An 8,382-nucleotide genomic window follows, 5' to 3' on the forward strand; every position below is an offset into this window, starting at 1 on the left:
TTGTATTTCGGAATTATTTCTCTCTTTTTTTCGTTATCCATTATTTCTCCAGAGTATAACAATTTGCTTCATACTTTTATTTACTGTTCGCCGATCCTTTCAGATTTTCACATATCGACAGCTCCAACCATGCCTTCTATTTTTCAGTTTGATCTGTGATATATTGTAGCAGAAAAGTAATAGCTAACGCAATTGCACGACCACAGATGAATGCCACGAGAGTATTCATTGACGTGTAAATCTATCGTCGCCCGAACAGGCGCCAAATTAATTACGGTTAGCGGCAATAAAAAAGAAAGAAAAGAAACCGGAAAAGAATAATATTTCATCTTTCCCTTTTATTTTTTAATTTCATTTATAGAGGAAAAAATGTAGAAGAAATCGTGTACCGTAACCGAAATCTCTTGCTTATTTAAATTTTCCGTAAATGCACAAAATTCTCGATCGAATTATTATATTAATTTAGAACTATCACAATTAATTCACAGCCTACTATTATTGGTTGAATTTCTGTATAAACGCATATTTTCGCGAATAAAACTAAAAAAGTGAATCTAAAAGTATAAGTACTTCGGATATTTCGTACACATTTACGTACTATGTACATTCAGTACAATATTTATTTTAGTTATTTATGAGTTTACTTTAATCAGTTAATAACGTTTGACGTGTACACTCTTCGCACAAAATAAAAAGATCGCCGTTAAAATATCATGCAGCGATATACTTACTTTATATTGCCAATAAACTGGTATGTATTGTAATAGAAGTACTGCAAGAAAATATTTCTCAATCTTGTAGCTGTTATGTGTTTGAACCCATACATATCATAAAAAAAATAACGGAAAGCTAAATCGATTAAATTTTTTGGTCGAATGTGTCGAATAAATTATTGAGGAATATGTAATTCAGCAAACACAAATTTCGAAAGCTGGTTGACCAACTGCGAATTCAACTGCAAAATCTATACATCTCATCGAAAAACATTTCCCTAATTTTATACCAGCTATATTATCAAAAGCAAATCCACTTCGAAGATGCGTCGTCTGTTCAAAAAATGAAATTCGCAAGAAGTCGCAGTACTGGTGCTTCGCTTGTGAAACGTTACTTTGTTTCACATATCTTGTTTCGAAAAATATCACGCTGAAAAGACTAACTGAATTTCTTATATTTCTTTTTTATTTTTCTTATTTATAAATTCTATTATCTCGTTGCAACTTTGAAATATTCTATAACAATAATTTCTTCAACGATGAATTGTTAATTTTTTCGAATAAAAATGTAAGCCATCATTGTTCTGCCTTAATTTTGATGTAAAATTTATAATAGTGACGTGTACACTCGTCATCGCTTGATTTTATTTACGCAGCCTATGAGAGATTTTTAGAACTAAATTCTGCAGTTAATTAATCAAAGTGTTCTCATCAACAATAAAGTCATTAATGATCATCAAAAGTACATAATTGTTAATTATATATTTACAAGATTAAGTGGCTCTCGTTTATGTGGAATCGAATAAGTTAATCTGTCTAAAAAACCCTAGCGCGTTATAAATACTTTTAGAATTATTCAACTTAGGCAGTACAGTATTACAGATTTAAATCTTCCATTTTAAATGATAAATATCCGAATTATTGCAACATCAATTTGCAACTGTTAATGTCAGTGTACAGTGTATGTAACATGTTACAGTTTATGAGGCGTAAAAAACCTCTTAAACGGCCACAAACTCACCGTAAATACTGAAAATGCCCGTCTCGCTTGGAGTTTATCGAACGAAGCGCAACAAACACCCAGCGGTATAAATTGGCATCGATCGTGTTCTCTCGAAGCAGCGGGGTGAGATATAACTCCGGAAGGTGCGGCAAGTTACCGATGGGATAAATTCGCACGGACATCCTTAAGGGCACACTGGAGAATCGGGCGGATACCGAAGATACATGCAGACAGTAATATCCTGCCACAAGAGACGTCCCGTTGTGCACTACTTCCGGCGCGGTTCAACGCACGGTCGCAGACATACCGCTATAATTTATCTAAAGGCAAAACAGGTGCTTTACGACCATGAACTGTCCCGTCTCTCCGTGTTTCGCTCTTTTTACCTCGCGATGAAAATTTATAGACGCCCCACGGAGTCTCAACAGGGGCGCGAGCGTGAAATAATTCTTACGGAAATTGGAAGAGACTTGGAATAGACTATGAGATAAAATTCAAGCGAATAGATCATGAAGATTTATGCCAAACGCGGGAAGTTGTAATTTTGTGGTAACTAGTATCGGTAATGGGTGTTAAGCGTTCTCGAGTGGATTTGCCACAAGGTTAATTTACTGTAATGTTTGCGGAAGATTAATTCGAAACAATATTTTGCGCATAGGTCTTTCCGTGAGTGGGGACTTGCGATCGATTGAGCTTCCGTTTTGTTACGAAGTTTGATACAATTAGGAATTAATCTTGTTTCAATCATTTCAAGGAAATATATGGTATGCGATATAAAATTAGATATACAAGGTGCATTCTTTATTTTGAATTGCTTGATGTACTGATATGAAAGATTGTGTCAGAAGACAAAGTTCAATTATTTAAAATATCGTACAAAACATTATGAGCATTATAAGATATTTATTTCTGTCTTTGATTGATATAACCGCGTGGCATTATTTGTAACGCAAAATTAATTAGTAAAAAAGCGTACTTAAGTAGAAACGATGATGTAAATAAATGAGATTATTCACGACTAATTAATTCGGTTACGGTTGCTGAGAACCGTAAACAGGAACTTTGCACATTTTGGTTTGTAACAAACATTTGCCGTTCCACTGCAGTGGCAATAGCGTTAATTACTGTAATTCGCGCGTAAAGTAATTTCAATTAAGCGCGGCACGAGCAGAAATTACAATTTCGATCGTTAAAGATCAAATACGTGGAATATATTACATAAAACAATGACAAGGAAGATAATAACATAAATATGTATGGATGCATTCTAACGCTTAAAAATGTTTGGAAATATAAAGGATTAATTTTTATTATAAGTGTGTGTTATAATTTCTTTCATTATATCCGCAGTAATTAATTCAGTAACGCTTTTCAAATTTCATAGAAGTTATACTAATTGAAAAGTTTAATTGCTTGCAGTAAACACATGAAATATGGAGAGCACTTCCTAAAACAGTTAACCAAATTGCGGCCATTAAAACTCCCATTCCTCAGTCTCCAAATTATCGAAATTCAAGGTTGTACGAATGTTTCGCCATGGTTGGAATAGTCTGACCTCAGCTTGAAGGACCTCAACTCCTTCGACATCGCAGTAAATTACAAATTTCCGTTAATTAAGACACAATTGGAAACTACCATTATGAAGGACAAAATATCTTACAGGCAGAAACAATAATTTTTAATTATTCTTGATTTCCAATTGAACGATGAAGAAAAATGAAGAACAAAGAACGAGAGATATCATAATAAAGTTTTACTGAGAAAAATCAAATGTTAATACTTTCATTCAACGTGCAATTCAATATTTATCGGAAACGATGTAAATAGTGTAAGACAAGAATTTAGATTAATAAATTAGAGATTAAATAGATAAATTAGATTAATAAATTAGAGATATTCTGTACAATAATCAAAAGCGCATTCTGAATGCTCGATTGATGCACGATCACGGCTTGTTTACATAATTCAGCTTCCCATTAACACCACCCCTGACGAGAGCTGTGTAATCCGTGAGCTCAGGCAGCAAACAGAATAATTATCAGAATTAGGAAGCGTGTCATCGCACGTTCACCTGTTAATTAGTTTATACATTTGAATTCATGCTTTTGATTCTCATTCCAAAACCCTGAGGCTTAAGCACAATAATGTTCAGAGCAATTTATACGCCATATATCAATGACATATCTGATAGTTCGATTTTTATTAATTCATAATTGGTATTGGCATGTACGAAATTCTAGAAATATTCATTTTTCAGATTATTTCAAAAATACGCATCGTCAGATGTTAATCAATACTTTGCATCAATGTTGGTACTATGAACGAATGTATAATTTAATGACTACTGGTATACATCCAGCAGCTGACGAAAGTATCTGAACATATTATGTGCCTTACACTTACAAAATATTTTGGAATTTCTAATTTCTTTGGCACTGTAACGAGACTGTCCATCCACTGTCACTGCCATATTGGCAAAAAAGCACGTCTGAAAATATATATATAATGTTCAATTCTCGGATAATTCAGGGATCGATTCTTAAGTCTGAAAATCGAGCTTATTGTAACAATGCTTAGATAAAATACAGAAGTAAACAACAATTAATAATAATTAATAACAATAAATAATAATAAATAACAAAGCTTTGTACAAAGTCTATCTGAAAATCGAGAATTGATTTTCAACGTCCTGAGCTACCGATCTTTCTCCGTCAATCCTCAATGTTTTTCAATAATGATTCTTTCTTCTGTGTCTGCTGTTGCTCTCTGTTCATCCGTTTGGGAACTACGCATCTCTCAATATGCCTCTTCGTAAAACGATGAAAGCCGCTTTGTCCGTGAAACAAAAGCAGTCGTGCTGTCCGTAAACAGAGAGAGTCCATTAAACAGATAAAATCCCTCTGTCTATCCGCGTCTGAACTCTTAGGGAGATTACTCCTCCCCTCCTCGGATTGACAATTGCATCGCTAATTGTCCCTTTCAAATGGAACTAATTTACTCGTATGGAAGAAATTCCCTCTAGGTTTATGATTGTTGTTATCCGCTTCGTACATAGAATTTGAAATCCTTCTCAGAATTATGAAATGCCCTTCCGGATTTCCTACATTTCTCTATTTCTACTTAATCTCTTTCTATTTAATCTGTTAATCTCCTCTATTTCTATTTAATTTGTTTTCATTGTGAGTGAAGACCATATCAATTTTAAATTTTAAATTCATGCTTTCATTTTTTTATTGTATTTTTGTTTGTTAATTTCGAAGTTTCTCATTGAGTTTTTAAATGCTTCTTCTCTATCTCTTTCTAAGTCTATCTTTTCTCGATTATTCCTTTAGGAGCGATCTCAATTCTTTTTCCGTATAGTAAGTAATTCGGAGCAAATCCTGTGACACTGTGTCTGGTGTTATTGTATTCTTCCACACTTTCTTTTGCGATTTTTGTCCAGTTTTTCTTTTTTTTGTCTGAATTAATTTTGCATCGGATCTTGTTTACTAGTGTTTGGTTTACCCTTTCGTTTAATCCATTCGAGGATGGACAGTCTGTCGAGGTGAAAATTAGTTTGATGTCTTTTTTTCTTGCGTATTCTTGGATTTCTTTGGATGTCAGTACTGGATATCGGTCTGCGAGGATTATTCTTATAGAATCGGTTTCTCCCGTCGAATCTATAAGTTTTGTGATATCGTCCGAGCGTTGTGTTTTTGATGTGGACATAAAAACGGCCTTTGAAAAATGGCCAATAAGGATATGCATAAATTTCTTCGGTGAATTGTTATTAGAAAAACCTCCGACCATACCGAATGACATTATTTCAAACGGTTTCTTAGCTGGTCCTAGTTTCGACATAAATCCGTTTGGTCTTCTCGTTCTGTTTTTATTCTTGATGCAGATTTCGCATTGTTTGCCAAATATGTCGACTATATTTTTGAAGTAGTAGAAAGGTCGGATTTTCTTTCGTATATGGTTCCTTCCAACGTGACCGAAGAATTCATGAACCGTCTTTGTGGTGTGTTCACCAAATTTTTGTGAGATGAATATACGTTGCCATCCTTTAATATTTTTGAAAAATATTTCTGATTTATTTGTGAGGTTTTTTGTATTTTTAATATTTTTTTCATTTTCTTTTTGATCTCGAATTATGTCCTCCTTTGTAATAATATTCATCACTTTCAGAGCGTCTTTTTCATTTTCAAAACTTTCTAAGACGAAAGTCTTTCCTGGATAGTACATCTGCTTCTACGTTGTCTTTTCCCGGCGAGTAGATGATCTTGAAATCATATTGCGATAAGTAGTGTATAAGGTCTCCTAAAGTTTCATCGGTTCTTGCTTTGAGTTTCATTGATTCTAACAGTTTATGGTCTAAAAAAACAGTGAAATATCTACCGATTAACCAATGTTGCCAGTATTGAATTGCGTCTTTAATATCTAAACAATCGAGGTGGATTGCTTTCTTCTTTCCCTCTGTTGATTTTAATTTCCTTGAAAAATACACAACCGGATGTAATATTCCATTGTCTCAAGGTTGCTTTAAGACAACTCCTACACCGTTTCCACTTGTATCTGTATAAATGAATACCTCTTTATTTTTATCGTATATTGAAAGAATGGCCTTGAACAGAGGTATTCTATAATTTTTTTAAATGATTTTTCACATTCTTCGTTCCAAGTAAAATCTACATTTTTCCTCAATAAATTGTGGAGTGGTTCTAAGAGTTTGCACGCGTCTTCTATGAATTTGTAATAAAAATTAATTTTTCCCAATAGTTGTCTCACGTTTTTCTTGTTTTTTGGGCGTTCAAATTCTCGTATCGCTTTTAGGTTATCTCTCTCTGGTCTCACACCGTCTTTTTCGATGATGTGACCCAGATATTTTACTAACGTTTCTGCTAGTTTACATTTGACCAGTTTTAATCGGAAACCTTCTTGTTTTATAACCTTCATTAATTGCTCTATACGTTTTATGTTGGTCGAATGTTTCCGAGAAAACTAGGACATCATCAATATAGTTTATACAGAATTCTGTCAGTCCATTTCTTCTAAGAGTGTTTGCAAGCACTCGTTGGAAAATAGCAGGAGAGATTTTTAGTCCAAACAGCAATTCCATTGCCACTGCCCATTTTGTGTAATGAAGGCTGTCTTCTCTCGGTCCTCTTTTTTCATTGGTATTGACTAAAATGCTGAATTTATGTCGGACATTGAGAAGAAAAGGCAATTTCCCGTCTTGATTATGATGTCTTTCATTCTTCCATTCCGGTTGTGATTCCGGAACTACAATTTCGTTTATCTCCCGGAAATCGATACACAGTCTACCTCTCCGATTCGACTCTGCTTTAAAAGCCAGTGTCACTGGTGCTGAAAATGGTGAACTTGATTCCTTTATGAGAACGTGTTCCGTGTTTTATCTTGTAGGCATCTTGTAATTTTCTCGTTCCCACATCGAATTTGTGTTTGGCAAATATTTCTTTGTATTTCTCTATAAGTTGAAATACCTCTTTCTTTTGTGAGTTATCTAAGTGTCCAAGGTTGTTTATAAATTTGTCTATCTCTATGTCTTCGGTAATGTTTATCTCTCTTCTCTTCTGATTATTCTTTCTTTCTTCTTTCTTATTAGATATTATCTCTTCTTCTTTGTCATTTACTTTTTGAGCGACTCTCAAATTCTCATTTTGTTTTAATTTGAACTTCCTTATGGCGTCTAGCCCTAGGATAAGGTCATATGTGAAGTTATCATTGTGTACTATATAAACGTCTATCTCTTTCTCTATCTTATTTATTCTCATTTTTAGTCTCGCCCGGCTGCTCGTGAAGTTCTTTCCACTGATAGTTTTAAACATACTCTTGTCTTCTGTTATGTTTGCTTTTATTTGATCAATGATCTTTTGATTAACCCTTAGAGTGCTATGGGCGCATATAGGCGTCTGGCGAAAGCTATCGGTGTGGACTAAGGACATATATATACGTTTTCTGTAAGTGCCCGGCATGGACTAAGGACGCATGTATGCGTTCTTCAATTTTTCCGGACACCTACGCAGAAGTAATACTATTACGTTTGTGTGAAATAAATATAAATGCATTCCTTAGTAACGGCAGTAAACAAATGCCAATAATGCCTCGTTATAACAGTTGTCTACAACAGTCGCATCTAATTATCAAGAAGAAAATGTATTGTTTGTGTGAAAAATAAGGGAATACAGAAAATGCGATGTCGGATTATGTATCGATAATTGTTTTGAAATTTTGCACACACAACTGAATTATTAACTTGTGTTATATTTACTAAATTTAGTTTTCTAGTTTATTGTTTTCTAGTTTATTACCCAAATTCTAGTTAATTGTAAATTTCAATGTTTATAATAAATAATTAAAAATAATTAAAAAATAACGCTCTTGAATCATTTAATCTCGTGCAAAAGAATTACTATAGCTTATTGCGATTTGCGCTTTGAATAGTCAATCAATAAAGTTCAGTCTAACGGAGAAGTGTTCCCTCCACAGCGATCGCCAGCGCTATCTGTGCGCCGTCCGTACAGCCGCGTACGTACGTCCGTACAGACGCATACGTACGTCCGTACGGTTCGTACATACGTAGCCCGCGAGTATTCAGCACCCCCCCAAAGAGCTTGCATTAGCTCGAGTGTCGTAGACACCTTCAATCTCTTTTTGATCATTGAC

Source organism: Bombus terrestris, chromosome 6 (assembly GCF_910591885.1).
Source record: "Bombus terrestris chromosome 6, iyBomTerr1.2, whole genome shotgun sequence".
NCBI classification, from domain to species: domain Eukaryota; kingdom Metazoa; phylum Arthropoda; class Insecta; order Hymenoptera; family Apidae; genus Bombus; species Bombus terrestris.